The sequence below is a fragment of the Schistocerca gregaria genome, chromosome 1 (assembly GCF_023897955.1).
Source record: "Schistocerca gregaria isolate iqSchGreg1 chromosome 1, iqSchGreg1.2, whole genome shotgun sequence".
Lineage (NCBI taxonomy): Eukaryota > Metazoa > Arthropoda > Insecta > Orthoptera > Acrididae > Schistocerca > Schistocerca gregaria.
In genome coordinates, this window is record NC_064920.1 from 277,490,335 (window position 1) to 277,506,129 (window position 15,795).

Here is a 15,795-nt window from a genome sequence, read left to right on the forward strand (position 1 = left end):
GTGAACATTAATATGGGGTGCGTCCACCCATCGTCTTTACGACGGCTTGAACTTTGCCAGTGAAACAGTCAGTAAGGTGTCTGAATGTAGGTGGAGGAATGTCAGTCCTCAAGACTCGAAACCAAAGAACGTAATGATGTTGGACACTGGGGTGTGGAGCGAAGTTGACATTCCAGCTCACCACAAAACTGGAGCGAAATCGACGTTCCACCTCATCTCAAAATTGTTCCACTGGGTTGAGATCCGGTTTCTGGACAGGCCAGTCCATTTCAGGAATATTATTTTACCTAAACCATTGCCTCACAGACGGTGCTTTATGATAGGGTGTACTGTCATGCTTCTACGAACGATCATCGTCTCCGAACTATTACACTACCGTTTGCAGTACACAATGCTGCCTGTGCGTCCATATCCTCCTGCATTTAGCGTCTTCTTAAGCGCAATAAGGGGACCACACCCTAACCATGAAAAACACCCCTATACCGAAACACCACCTCCAACATACTTCAATGCTGTCACTGCACACGATGGCACCTCCAGCCACTCTTCAAACCCAAATCCTTCCACCGGATTACTAAAGAGTACAGCGTGATTCATCACTTCAAATATCTCGTTTCCAGTCAGCGGTGTCTTTTTCTCTCTCTCTCTCTCTTTTTTTTTTTTTTTTTTTTTTTTTTTACAGCACCTCAACCTTAGCGTTGACTACGGTAATGTGTGCCTCGTAAGGAGCTGTTCGAGCATTGTACCCCAATCTTTTTAACTCCCTACGGGCAGCCATAGTGCTAACTAGACAGCTGGTAGCACTTTGAAACTCACGACGATTCCTCCCGCTGACTTCATGCAATTTTTTTGCAAACCCCTACGCAATGTTCGAAAGTCCCTATTCGTCTATGCATAATGTCTGCCTAATTTCGGTTCATCTGTGATTGTTCCTTCGTATTTCCGCTTCACAATCACATCTCCAACCCTCGACACGGGCAACTTTTAGAAGGGTTGAAATGTCCCTCATGGATTTATTACTCAGAAGACATCTAATGAATGGGCAGCGTTCGAAGTCACTGAGATCCTCTGACCAACCGATTTTGCTGTTACTGTTTTTTGATGACAACACAATATACTTCGTCTCCTCTTATACCGACGGTTCCTCCACTCGCGACGGCTAGTGGTCAATTCCCCATTACATAGTGCTGTCCAGATACCTTTGATCAGATTCAAATGGCTCTGAGCACTATGGGACTCAACATCTGAGGTCATCAGCCTCCCAGAACTTAGAACTACTTAAACCTAACTAAACCAAGGACCACACACATCCATGCCCGAGGCAGGGTTCCAACCTGCGATCGTAGCGGTCCCAGACTGAAGCGCCTAGAATTGCTCGGTCTCCGAGCTCCTGGAACCGCTATTTTTCCATAACTTCTCCCGATACGTCAGACATATCGTACAAATCATTACCGCGGACGGGTTAACTTCGCTGTTTTCTGCGTTCTCAATGCTCTTGAAGTTGGACTGCTAGGTAAGCCCACCTTCCGGCTGCACTAAATAGCTGCACAGTACATGAGGTCTACACTGTTTCACCTATCACTCGAGGAATTTTTATACTTCCAGCAGCCCAAGTTCGACTGCTGTGCAATGCCAGGTCCTGCCAAAGGTCTGTACCCAAAGAAAGGTGCGTACTGAAGAATGACCACTATAAACTGCTGTTAGTGAACAAATCCTTAGCGTCGACTAAGCTCGAAAGGAAATACCGTTTTCAAGTCGACCCAACATAAGAGAAAGAATACCATAACAAGAGATAGAGGTGTACAGTTATGTAAATGATAATCATAAAAGTAATGTGCAAAAAACTGCGAATAGTATTCACTCAAAAACACACAATACAAACAAGTTGAAAGGACAGGTTGGTTGGGGAAGGAGACCAGACAGCTAGGTCATCGGTCTCATCGGATTAGGGAAGGACGGGGAAGGAAGTCGGCCGTGCCCTTTCAGAGGAACCATCCCGGCATTGGCCTGGAGCGATTTAGGGAAATCACGGAAAACCTAAATCAGGATGGCCGGACGCGGGATTGAACCATCGTCCTCCCGAATGCGGGTCCAATGTCTAACCACTGCGCCACCTCGCTTGGTAAAGGACAGGTAACACGTAAAACGTCACATCCACTTTCACAATCGCTTCGTGAAAGGAAATTTACATCAAACCCTAAAAGAAAACAGTTTGAAGGTCAGCATGCGTCTGAAATGCACCATATACGTATGGAAAATGACCACATTAAATCACTTGGCTAGTGTCATTTGGTGCGTCGCATTACTTTTATGATTGTCATTTACATAAACAATAGCGACCTACCAGTAGCACTAAGCTTGAGAGTCGGACAACTTCTTTACAAGATGTGGTAATGTACACAAACCGTCACCTCCTATTACTGAGATCTGTGCTAACAACCTACAGTATTTCCTGAGACTAACCTTCACATATGGGCTGAAAAACACAACAGAGGAGTTATAATTCATAATATGTACAGATTCTGGTCAAGCTTCGCTGCTCTCTAGAGTTGCGCTGACTGTTTATTACTTTTCCCGTCAGACACCGTGTCCTTTATAGCCGACCAGCACATAGCTCCCATCATTGACACACGATGTTACTCCAAACGCTAACCACATATGGAACGGATAAAAAATGTACATAAATATTGCACACTCACCATTAATGTCAATAATAAATAATGTACACAAAGTTTTATGGTGAATCACTCCGTGTAAAGGGTGACAATTATTGAATTATATGAAATAAATTAGTTCCAAACTACGGCGTGCACACAGTTTGTTAAACTCGTAAAGTCACTTCAGATATTCGGATTTTGATGATGACATATTCGATATGCCTGCCATCATTGGCGACGATGCGCCACAGCAAAATTCTGCATAGCGCGCTGAAGTGTCGGTACATCGATGACCTCCTGAATAGCTGTTTTCATCTCAGCATAGGTTTTGAGGTTATTGCTGTACATGTTGTCTTTAATAAAGCCCCACAAAAAGGGGTCGCATGTGTTCAGACCCGGAGAATATGGCAGAGAAACGAGGCCCATGTATCGTGAGTTTCCACACCTACAGAAAGTGCCATGAAGGATAAAAACAAAAGTTTTCCGGTTGTCTCACGGACGATGTTGACTACATGTTCCCACGCTGTGGTATTTTAATGTACTGTCATTATAGGACCAAGTACAAGAGAAAATATTTCCTCATACTTGTGTATTCTTTGTCAATGTGAGGGAGAAATAAATTGAAACAAGTAATTCAAATTTTCTCTTTACAATCGTAGAATATTGATGCAATCATGAGGTTCTGAGGGTAACATTTGCTTAAACAGGTTTTCATTGTATTTCTTATTTTGAACCATTCCATGGAGCAACGCCTTGTTTTCTTCTTCTTTAAACACGGTGCCGTAGTCGGTGTTAGAAGTGTTTTATCTGCAATTGCAGCCATTCTCACTAGTGTCAAAATACGACATACACGAACAGCTTCAAAAGTGAGGTGAAATTTACAAACTTTGTTGGCACGTGTACCAGCTTATTTCACCGATCTGTGGCAATAAAGCATTATTCACTAAAAGCAGCTTATGGTGGGAATTTGAATTTCTTCAAATACCTTAGAGCTGTTGGGTACGCTTTACAAGAAGTGTTTTGATATTTACTGTTTACAAAACATACCATCTGATTAAGTTGCAGTGTTCCAGTGTGTACTACACTACCAACAAAGGTAACTTGTTTGTTGCTTAACAATGAAAGGCTGGCTTATGGTTTGTCAACTGCCCGTCCCACGGTCAAGGCTGCCGCTCCGGAGGAAGACCTGCCCTGTAGGGTAACGACAGTAGCACAGTGTAATTACTCTGAGTCTCCTCGTGACGGCCTCATTAGTAAACTCTCACTTAGCGGCGTGCCATGGCCTGAGCGTGCCGAATGTTGTCACGCAGTCCCGTTTTCTATTCGTACCGCGCGGGGCACGCTGTCGCCGGCTCGGCGCCAGCATGTCTGTCGCTACTGTTGGCGGGAAACGGTTGACTCATTGTAGAAACTTGGTGAAACGGAATTCTCGGTACGACTGTGTACACAACACGATAGGCGCAATCATTAACATTCCGCGAAAGCTCTCGAATCGCTAAATTTTCTAAGCCAGTAACGGCCACTATAAAACTGTTGAGATTAAAGTTTCTCCGAGATTTCTTAGTCCATTGTTTCCTTTAAATATCGACGGTTTGTTGTTGTTCTTTTTTTTGGGGGGGAAGGAGACCAAACAGCGAGATCATCGGTCTCATCGGGTTAGGAAAGGATGGGGATGGAAGTCGGCCGTGCCCTTTCAAAGGAACCATCCCGGCATTTGCCTACAGCGATTTAGGGAAATCACGGAAAACCTAAATGAGGAGGCCGGACGCGGCATTGAACCGTCATCCTCCCGAATGCGAGTCCAGTGTCTAACCACTACGCCACCTCGCTCGGTATATCGATGGTTTAATTGACACTCACTTGTTTTACGAGGTGCGTATTACTGCACGACGGTATTGCAGCATTTGAAAACGCAACAAAATACTGGTAGTCTGTTAGTTGATCCAGGACCGCAAACACTTTTCGATGCTGGCCACCACGTAATTAAGACATTCCCAATTAGTACTACTAATTTTATCAGTTCTGGAGGATTTCTCCAGACAATGAAACGTATACAAAACCATCTTCGTTTTGCTGTTGACATTGTACTACTTTTATAGTCCTGAAAATCAGTTACAAAAGAGTGTTATAATGTATAACGAACCACTGAAAAGAAGATAGTACAAATTAACAATGATGTGGTACAGGCTTTTTAAAGAGGAATAGTAGGGGGTGTAGAAACCGGGAGAGAAGTAAATATGGGCATCCCTCCCCAAGGGAGAATGGCAGCTGCTGCTGCCTAGTGGCCAGCACTGTAAATGTAACCGCTTGTTGGAAGACAGCAGTGAGCAATTGGAACCGTTATTTCAAGTGCGTTCGCTGCGGCGTCGGTTATTGTATGAACTGGTGTTTGCTGTGGACTGCGAATCTTAGGTAGGTTTATGAAATCAGTTTCTTTCCATGCTCTTCTGATTAGTTTAGTCCGAATAGCCGAGAGATGAAGAGAGAGAAAAAAGAAGCGCTTCTGGTGCATGGGGAGGACTTAAAACCCATCGATGATCGACGAGGGCGGGTGAGCCGCCCAGCCTGGATGTGGTTTCTAGGCTATTTCCCACATCCGATAAGGTAAATACCTATCTGGTACCCACGTCCTGCCTCAAATACATGCTACGGAAAGGGTTAGAAAACGTTATCACTGTTGAAACTTCCTGACAGATTAAAACTGTGTGCAGGACCGAGACTCGAAGTCGGGACATTTGCCTTTCGCGAGCAAGTGCTCTACCAAGAGTTCGAGTCTCCGTCCTGCACACAGTTTTAATCTGCCAGGAAGTTTCATATCAGCGCACACTCCGCTGCAGAGTGAAAATCTCATTCTGGAAACATCGCCCAGGCTATCACTAAGCCATGTCTCCGCAATATCCTTTCTTTCGAGAGTGCTAGTTCTGCAAGGTTCGCAGGAGAGCTTCTGCAAAGTTTGGAAGGTAGGAGACGAGGTACTGGCAGAAGTAAAGCTGTGAGGACGGGGCGTGAGTCGTGCTCGGGTAGCTGAGATGGTAGAGCACTTGCCCGCGAAAGGCAAAGCAAATCTCATTCTGTTATAATCGTTGTCCATAAGATCCACACACGACGTAGACTTGAGGTACACAGATTCTTTCTCGTGGGGATTGGTGGCGTCTGGAAGGGCATCTGGCCACATTATGCCACTCACATTGTCAAAATTGATATATAGGGTGCAATGAGTATGTTGTTGTTGTTGTTGCGGTCTTCAGTCCTGAGACTGGTTTGATGCAGCTCTCCATGCTACTCTATCCTGTGCAAGCTTTTTCATCTCCCAGTACCTACTGCAACCTACATCCTTCTGAATCTGCTTAGTGTATTCATCTCTTGGTCTCCCTCTACGATTTTTACCCTCCACGTTGCCCTCCAATACTAAATTGGTGATTCCTTGATGCCTCAGAACATGTCCTACCAACCGATCCCTTCTTCTGGTCAAGTTGTGCCACAAACTTCTCTTCTCCCCAATCCTATTCAATACTTCCTCATTAGTTATGTGATCTACCCATCTAATCTTCAGCATTCTTCTGTAGCACCACATTTCGAAAGCTTCTATTCTCTTCTTGTCCAAACTATTTATCGTCCATGTTTTACTTCCATTCATGGCTACACTCCATACAAATACTTTCAGAAATGACTTCTGCACACTTAAATCTATACTCGATGTTAACAAAATTTCTCTTCTTCAGAAACGCTTTCCTTACCATTGCCAGGCTACATTTTATATCCTCTCTACTTTGACCATCATCAGTTATTTTGCTCCCCAAATAGCAAAACTCCTTTACTACTTTAAATGTCTCATTTCCTAATATAATTCCCTCCGCATCACCCGACTTAATTCGACTACATTTCATTATCCTCGTTTTGCTTTTGTTGATGTTCATCTTATATACTCCTTTCAAGACACTGTCCATTCCATTCAACTGCTCTTCCAAGTCCTTTGCTGTCTCTGACAGAATTACAATGTCATCGGCAAACCTCAGAATTTTTATTTCTTCTCCGTGGATTTTAATACCTACTCCGAATTTTTCTTTTGTTTCCTTTACTGCTTGCTCAATATACAGATTGAATAACATCAGGGAGAGGCTACAACCCTGTCTTACTCCCTTCCCAACCATTGCTTCCATTTCATGCCCCTCGACTCTTACAACTGCCATCTGGTTTCTGTATAAATTGTAAATAGCCTTTCGCTCCCTGTATTTTACCCCTGCCACCTTTAGAATTTGAAAGAGTATTCCAGTCAACATTGTCAAAAGCTTTCTCTAAGTCTACAAATGCTAGAAACGTAGGTTTGCCTTTCCTTAATCTTTCTTCTAAGATAAGTCGTAAGGTCAGTATTGACTCACGTGTTCCAACATTTCGACGGAATCCAAACTGATCTTCCCCGAGGTCTGCTTCTACTAGTTTTTCCATTCGTCTGTAAAGAAGTCGTGTTAGTATTTCGCAGCTGTGGCTTATTAAACTGATTGTTCAGTAATTTTCACATCTGTCAACACCTGCTTTCTTAGGGATTGGAATTATTATATTCTTCTTGAAGTCTGAGGGTATTTCGCCTGTCTCATACATCTTGCTCACCAGATGGTAGAGTTTTGTCAGGACTGGCTCTCCCGAGGCCGTCAGTAGTTCCAATGGAACGTTGTCTACTCCGGGGGCCTTGTTTCGACTCAGGTCTTTCAGTGCTCTGTCAAACTCTTCACGCAGTAACATATCTCCTATTTCATCTTCATCTACAACCTCTTCCATTTCCATAATACAGTATTGTCCTCAAGTGCATCGCCCTTGTATAGACCCTCTATATACTCCTTCCACCTTTCTGCTTTCCCTTCTTTGCTTAGAACTGGGTTTATAGGTGCAGATATTTTTTGTATGTGGTACCCTAATATGTACACACGTCTGTTGTTTTTTTATCTGCGTCGAACAACCATATCACAAACACGTCACAAACCTTAAGGCCCGACGTCTTCTTTACGGTCATAACTTCACCACTAAGTGAACTACGCCTGTAAGTGTAAACTAACCGTTTTGGGTACACACTTTAACACCTGACCTGCCGCCGATGGGAGAGTAAATATTAACGGCTTGCTCTTGCTATATGTACATCGAGGTACTACCCAACTTAAAATCATCCGAGTAGTAATAGCTATATTTATTAGTCTGCAAATGACAAATACTCATGTAATGTTTATCCGTACACCGTCCACAGCCACCAATAGAAATACCTGCACTAATACCCTTACACCCTATATAACAATGCCAACCCTGAAGGGGACGGGAAATGGCGGAAGGAGGTTGTCATAGTCAAAAATAATTTCATAATGACATCTAGTTGAAATGTCTCTAAACACTATGGGACTTAACATCTGAGGTCATCGGTCCCCTAGACTTAGAACTACTTAAACCTAACGAACCTAAGGACATCACACACATCCATGCCCGAGGCAGGATTCGAACTTGCGACATACTTACATACAATAGCAGCAACAAAAATGATCTCCACAAGGACTTAAAAGCACTTACTTTAGTTCAAAATGGGGTTCACTACTGAGGAACACTCATCTTATATAATTTGCCAGCAAACACAAAAAAATTAGTTACAAATAAAGATCAGTATAAAAGGATTCTGAAAGACTTACTAGTGGCTAACTCCTCCTACTCCATTGATGAATTTCTTAATAGAAACAAATGATGTATTGTATATACTCATACTATATGTAGTGTTATTTTAGCAAAAAAATGATGTATTGTATGCACTCATAAAATTGATATTTCAGCTTTAAAAAAATTTTAAAAATTGACATGTTCCACATCCACGAGGATCTCCTTAGCACGGATCTATGGAACGCAAAACTAATCTAATCTAACCGTAGCAGCAGTGCGGTTCCGGACTGAAGCGCCTAGAACCGCTCGGTCACAGCGGTAGGCGAATGATATCTGGAAAGCAGAATCCTAGCCTACTTTTAGAAGCACACCTTTAGTCAAATAAACAGTTTTTTTTTCATTGCTTCTGCAACAGTGTTCTGATCGTTTTGTGTACAAGGGGAGAGGGGGCGGGGAGGTCAGTACAGTCTCTTATTGATTTATCTGGTATATATTCCTAAATTGCCAGTGATGCTATTTCTCTGAATTTAAACCACATCCGCTCTACGCTTAGAAGTGAGATTGGAAGAAGTAAAGACTCTCTTAGGAAGACGTGGAGCGAATTTTTACCTGTTTTTTTAAATAGATGTATTTTGCGTTTGTTTTTGGTGGGTTTGGACGTTATAGTACTCAATTTAGTTACAACAACCTGGTGGTCACTAACTCCTGTATCTGTCATGATGCTCCCTATTTGGATAGGATTATTTGCTGCTAAGAGGTCAAGTTTGTTTTCGCAACCATGAAAATTTTGAGTGAGCTATTGGACTAATTACTCGATATAATTTTCTGTGAAAGCATTTAGTATCATTTCAGACGATCTTTTATGCCTGCCACCTGCTTTAAAACATGTATTTTCCCCACACATATCTAGGGTAGTTTGAACTCACCACTAACTAAAGTTTTATCAGTGTTGCACCTATTTGAAATGAGTTTCAAGTTTTCTTTGACCTGTTCAGCAACTATATCATCTGACTCGGTCTCCGTAGCCAATATTAAGAAGAGAAATTCCACTCAGATACCCAAAGCAGCAGTCTCACCACTAGACCGCCATATAAGGTTCAGTTGAGCAACTCCCTTGACAGAAGCGCTGTTAAGAAACGGTCGTGATATTTTTGCAAGATTAGGGGCTGGCCAGTGAGCAGAAGCGGGGCGAACAGCAAGCTTTCCGATTTGAAATTCAGTTTAAACGCTTTCTATACCAGACTACCATTCAGTTTCATCAAAACACCATTAAAGAATTTTTGTACTTTTTTGGGAGAGGATCCATACTTGCACACAATTATTACAGTGCCATCTTATGAGCTTTTCGAACAGAAATAAGTAATATTAATCACCGTTTCGTCTTTTTAGTGAACTTGTCATACGTGTTCCACTCAGATTAATGTGCCCACCTGTGCTGTAAGTCAACTTGCAAGAACCACTCACAGGGGGCAGACGGCAGCACTATCAGGAAGAGAGGACGCAAAAAGAGTGCAGTCGTCGTTGTAATGCGAAAACAGGGCGATTCATCGACCAAGGGTGGAAGCACTTCCGTGAAGACGGTGTGGAAACAGTGTGCGTGCTGCCGTGAATAAAGCATACAATGCATGGAATATGGAGCTATTCGAAACCAGCGCCGGGGCAACTGTGGTGCGCCGGCCGCTGTGGCCGAGTGGCTCTAGGTGCTTCAGTGCGGAACTGCGCTGCTGCTACTACGGTCGCAGGTTTGTTAGGTTTAAGTAGTTCTGAGTTCTAGGGGACTGATGACCTCAGATGTTAAGTCCCATAGTCCTTCTTAGAGCCATTTTGAGCAACTATGGTGCACCACGGTCCATTGATGGCAGGGACGAAAGATGGCTGCTGAGGTGTGTACGGTCGAATTGACGTTCAACTGTTGAGCAACTGACCGCTCAGAAGAGCCAAGTGGCTAGCAATACTGTCTCCTCAACGACCGCTCAGCGAACGTTGCTGCATTTGGGCCTCCGCAGCAGACGCCGGGTACATGACCCTTGCTGACTGCTATTCATTGGCGAAGAAGGCTGCAGTTTGCACGCCAATATCGCAACTGAACGTCCACCTCTACATGCAGTTCGTTTTTCCTCGGCACGATGGCATCTACAGTGGGAGAATGAAACGTGTCACCAGCTCGCAGTGTACGGACGTGGTTCGAAGAGCATCCTTGCCACCAAACTGCCCTGACTAACGCGCAGTCGAGAATCTGTAGGAGCGTCTCGATCGATCGATCGGTCGTGCTGTTTGCGCCATGGATCCTCAGTCCAGGTACGTAGCAGCACTGGAGCTGGCATGGCTCCACATCCCTGTCGGTACCTTCCAGAACCCCAATGACACTCTTCCAGCGGCGTGAGCTGCAAAAGATGGTTATCCAGGCCGTTGAAAGATGATCACATAAATGTGACGGGAAATTGTAATTGTTAATGAAGGTCAAGAATCTACAATTTTACCAAAATAAAGTTCCTTTAAGGCAAAAACAAAATAGAGTACCCATATTTGCCTCTGCTGTAGATACTTTAGTTGGTGCTAGTACAGATTAGTTCGAATTAAACATTCCATATATCAGGTGGCCCAGAGATAAGCTTTCATTTCGTGTGTTGGTGCTTCAGTTACTAAGTATTTCTTTGTAGAGTGTCATTCCCGCTTTCATGTTGATGCTGAGAAGTTGTGTTTAAGTTTACATTATTCAGTTTTTCCACTATTGTTGTGATCAATTGCCTAATTCCACATCATTGTTTAAGCATGCTGCACGTACTTACAAATACAGAGTGCGGCATATGGTTGTTGTGTACGTGCTTTGTAATGGAAACATTCAAGTGTCTCTAAACACTATGGGACTTAAACATCTGAGGTCATCAGTCCCCATAGACTTAGAAACTACTTAAACCTAACCTAAGGACATCAAACACATCCATGCCCGAGGCAGGATTCGAACCTGCGAAGGTAGCAATGGAGTATAGTAAGGTAGACGATTTCCCACTCGTGATACCACTAAATGGAATGAGACTGACACAGTGTCCAGCAGTCCTATTTCATCTGAATTGCAAGTGAACAGAATGTGGATTATTTGGAAGACAAAATTCGATTAGCAAAACTTAATCCTTCTAACACATCGGTGTTCCACGCATAAGAATACGACAAACATTAGGCGTGCACCGGCTCTATCATTTTCACTTATTGCGGATTCAACGAGTTGGAGGAAGAGATGAAAATGACGATTGGAATTTTGTCGTTATCCAGTCTCAACTCCCGGAGTGACGTCATTAGTACTGATTACTGACGAAGCCACTTTCACTAGTGAGGGTATTAGTAACAGTCTTAACTCACATCGGTGGTTCGATAAAAACCCACGTCTTCTGGAGATACATTTTCAACAGTGCTTCACTGCACGTGTGTGGTGTTGTATGATAGAGTGTCAGCTGAGTGAGTCTGTTGTGTTGCTACATCGTTCTGTTACGTAATACTTCTTTCAAATCGATCTTCCAGCCTCATCGGATGAGGTTTTTGCCTAGGAGACCCTGCACATTTACTGTGTCTGGTGAAGCATCATCTAAACCTAACGTTCATCGGAAGATGGATCAGCAGAAACTGTCAGGTTTCTTGGCCATCAAAGAGCCCGAACCTTCGCCCCTTTATATTTTTCCCTGCTGTGATGGTTGGAAGGCGAAGTCTACAAAGAAAAGGTAAGCATAAGAGACGAATTCATCTTTCTGAATAAGTGTAATGCTGGCCCTCATAACGTTAACTCCCAACCAAGCGCAGAAACGCCACACGCGCCATTGTCAAGGGAATTCGAAAGTGCATTGAAGTTGGTGTGGAATTCATGAAAATCAGCTTTGAACTCAATTATTTGGCTCCCAGAACACTTTCTGTGAGTAGTAGTTGTGATTACATTCTAACAACTGAATCTCTAAAAACAATAAAATTTTGACACCTGTTGTATGGAATACCTCCTGAGATATTTACTATTCCTCGTGGGTCAATCAGTACATTCAGTCGATGAGGTTTAGTGTTCATAGCAAATGCGAACGTTTTTGGTGTGGCTTTAATGCGTCCAGTATTGACATCGAATGATACAAAAAGTTTATTGTTGCCAGGATAAACATGGATATTCTTAGTCGGTTTCGGTACACAATATTACCAGAGAACGATAAGTTTTTTAACTTTTGTGCGTGATATACGGACAGGACACAGCGATACAGAGGTCAGACCAAGAGCCTCGCGTTCAAAATAGTGTTCAAGTACCAGTCCAGTCATTACAATTTAGCTTTCCGCAAAACACACCCATTGTAAGTTCGGATGATACTTTCTTCGCAGATCTTCGTCTATTCTGGTCCTAACACTGATGAGAAAAAGACTTTGCCTGCCGGTCCAACCATTTGAAAAGCAGATGCTGCTCCAACCATTTAAAAGACAGAAGAGCGAACAATACGTAGCAGCGACAGTATTTATTCCTTAAAAAACATAAGTCGTCTCCCCTTCCGTAGTAGCTCTGCTCCTTGATGCTAAAATCAATGGTATAACCTGATCGATTACAAATAAACAGTCGTTACGAATTGCGGTATTTTTACTCAAAAAAATTAATCTAGATAAAAGCCGCAATTACAATGTGTATTCAGACAAGTTTATTCTCCTAAAAACTCTCCTAAACCTAAAATCAGCGATCGCCAAGGACACTCAAGGAAAAGCGGAAAAACGCCAAGTATGTGAATGTTGAAATTTTTCTGTTATGATGTTACAGAAAGGATAACGACAAAAAAGTGAAAACCAAATATTTTGAAGTACTTATTCGAAAATGCATGATCTAAAGTTACACTTTACCGAACAGGCACTTTAAGTTATACTGAACCATAACAAAATAACGCTTCTTATCTACGAGAGAGGCTATTTACAACACGCTCTTGCATTGTATCTTCTACCATTGTTCCAACGCGTGAGAATTCTACGGCACTGAACAGACGGTAGAGCGAGAAATGTTGCGAGGCAGAGTCACGCTATCTGTTTGATGGCCTGAGAACACGTCAATCCATTCTTCTCTACAAGCCTGGACAAAGCAGTAAATTTGGAAAACCGGCGAAGCTGGAACTAAGATTACTTCACTGCCGTTATATATTCATAATAAGTACGAGAGTGATTCAATAAAAGTAAGGCACTCTATGTGTATTTTTCTTCAGGTTCCATGCTTCCGAAACAGAAAATAGCAGAAGCAGATGAGAACATCTACACTTGAAGGCTGAGGAACCAAGAACAGTTTTTCCTCGCGCACTGCGTATCAGAAGTTATAAACCAAATGTGATGTGGCGCATACCAGTACTACAAGAGCAGCAAGTGTTCAAAGCCGCTCTACATCCGTGTACTTTGTGAGGCCAACGAAAAGCAACCAAAAGGATCAATCTACAAGCGAGATAGTGCAGCAGCAAAACAATAGACGTTATTCGCTATCGTTCTGGAATAAAGTTTTTCTAATTCCTTGAATTCGTGCAGGTTTTGAAGATAATTTACAAGATGATTCCTTCAAACAGATTAATCTTATTGATCCAGTGACTTCACACCCTACCCTATCACTTGTGGCACGACGTTTAAGACGAAAGATTCGTGTAACAGCATTCATTACATATGGCATATAAATAGCAACACTATTGAATTGGTTTTCCCAACCACTTTGATTGACCAAGAGCAAGAAACACGACATGTCCATGGTATAATCTTAGAAACACAATACCTAACAAGTTGATGAAGTTGTCGTTGATAATTGCTCCTTGACTTTACTAATAAAGGAAACAAGTTCGAAAAATGAGAATACAATCATCGATTTTGCGCAGAAAATTGTCTAGATCGGTCAATATATTTTCGTGTATTACAAAGTTTCGGCTACTTCAATCACCAAAGCAGCCGACCGGAGTGACCGTGCGGTTCTAGGCGTTACAGTCTGGAACCGAGCGACCGCTCCGGTCGCAGGTTCGAATCCTGCCTCGGTCATGGATGTGTGTGGTCTCCTTAGGTTAGTTAGGTTTAAGTAGTTCTAAGTTCTAGGCGACTGATGACCTCAGAAGTTAAGCCGCATAGTGCTCAAAGCCATTTGAACCATTTTTGAGCCAATCAACAAATCAAAACATAGTCCTTATAAAATAAAGTTTAGAGTCAGCTGACATAAAATTTATGCCTACTGCACCTGTCAGTGAACACAGAGACTTTAACGATTTCTAAGTTTTGATCTGATGATACCGCTAGCCCCAAGTGGTAATACACGGAAATATTTTAGGCGATCTAGATGGCTTCCTTCGCGAAAATGTCCCTATTATGACGGGAGCTGATTGACATGTCACCTTTTGAGACGTGCATTTTGGAGTCGAAAAATCCGCGTTGCTAGTCGTACAGACTTACTTTAGAATTATCGAAGTTGACTACAGATACCTACATGAATAACTGATAATATCGGTTAGATACTAGTTGTAAATGTATTCCTTATCGCGCTCAGTAACTCTTATCGCGGTGCTAAAAATTGCATAATTCGGGGAACAACTTCAATATTTTCGCGGGATATCTGTTTGGCGGTGGAGTGACCACATCGAATTTCCGAACGGTAACTGGAAATTTGTGAACAGTAGCCATCCACGTTCGAGACAGCGACATTGTTCAAGCAGAGACAACATCCCCAACGGGGATCAATGACGACTAACCTGGCGTCGGCGTGCTGGTTGCTCCGTGCCCGTCTGGGCGCAATCTAGCGTACTACTGGCGAACAGCTGGCGTGTGACGGCGACCGCTTCGATCAAGCATCGCGACGCCAGCACTGCGCATGCTCCGACACCGCGCCGGCGACTCACTGGCGGCGTAGCGTGGCGTCTGGCAGAGCGCACCTGCTGGCGCTGAAGGGCTGCACGCACCGCGCTTATGAGGGACACTGTGTCAGCGGCCAACACACGCGCCGGCGCCCGAGCCGACGCTGGCGTTTGTGCCGCCGCCGCCGCTACAAGCCATTGTTAGCCGCCCAGCCTTTCGGGGAGCCCCGTCCGTTAGAAGTTACGCACGTCTCCTCTTCGACCTCTACTTCATTACCACCATCCCATCATCTCCGTCACATCAATTGCTTTATAAAGGTCTCTATAGACCTTACCATGCATTACGGTCTCGGTTAAATGCTCTCGCGTTGCTCGTACATATTTCTTAATGACTTTCTCATAGCTTCTATTATGTTCGCGCCTTTTCACATTTCTTGGAGTCGAGTAAAGAATTTAGCAGTAACTATGAGGTAGGTATACAATCTGTATATTGAGCAGCAGTAAAGGAAACCAAAGAAATATTTGGAGTTGGAATCAAGGTCAAGTGGGGAGAGATAACCTTGAGATTTACGGCAGAGGACTTCAAAGCGCAGTTATATGGAATGGACAGTGCCTCGAAAGGGGTTTATAAGATGAACAACAACAAAAGCAAAACAATGATGATAAAATATAGCCGAATTGAATCAAGTGATGCT

At 43.2% G+C, this 15,795-nt stretch overlaps 1 protein-coding gene across 5 annotated transcripts in view; it reads right to left on the reverse strand.

Annotated features, from left to right (window-relative positions):
• Positions 1 to 15,795, reverse strand: part of LOC126340742 (uncharacterized) — a 1,108,193-nt gene that overhangs the window by 131,448 nt on the left and 960,950 nt on the right. The window contains exon 1 of one of the 5 annotated variants that reach the window (XM_050001716.1): positions 14,999 to 15,076. The exons of the other annotated variants lie outside the window; for them this stretch is intronic. The gene's annotated coding sequence lies outside the window, so the exon portion shown is untranslated. Of the gene's footprint in view, positions 1 to 14,998; positions 15,077 to 15,795 lie in introns of those variants that run through there. 5 annotated transcript variants of the gene reach the window in all.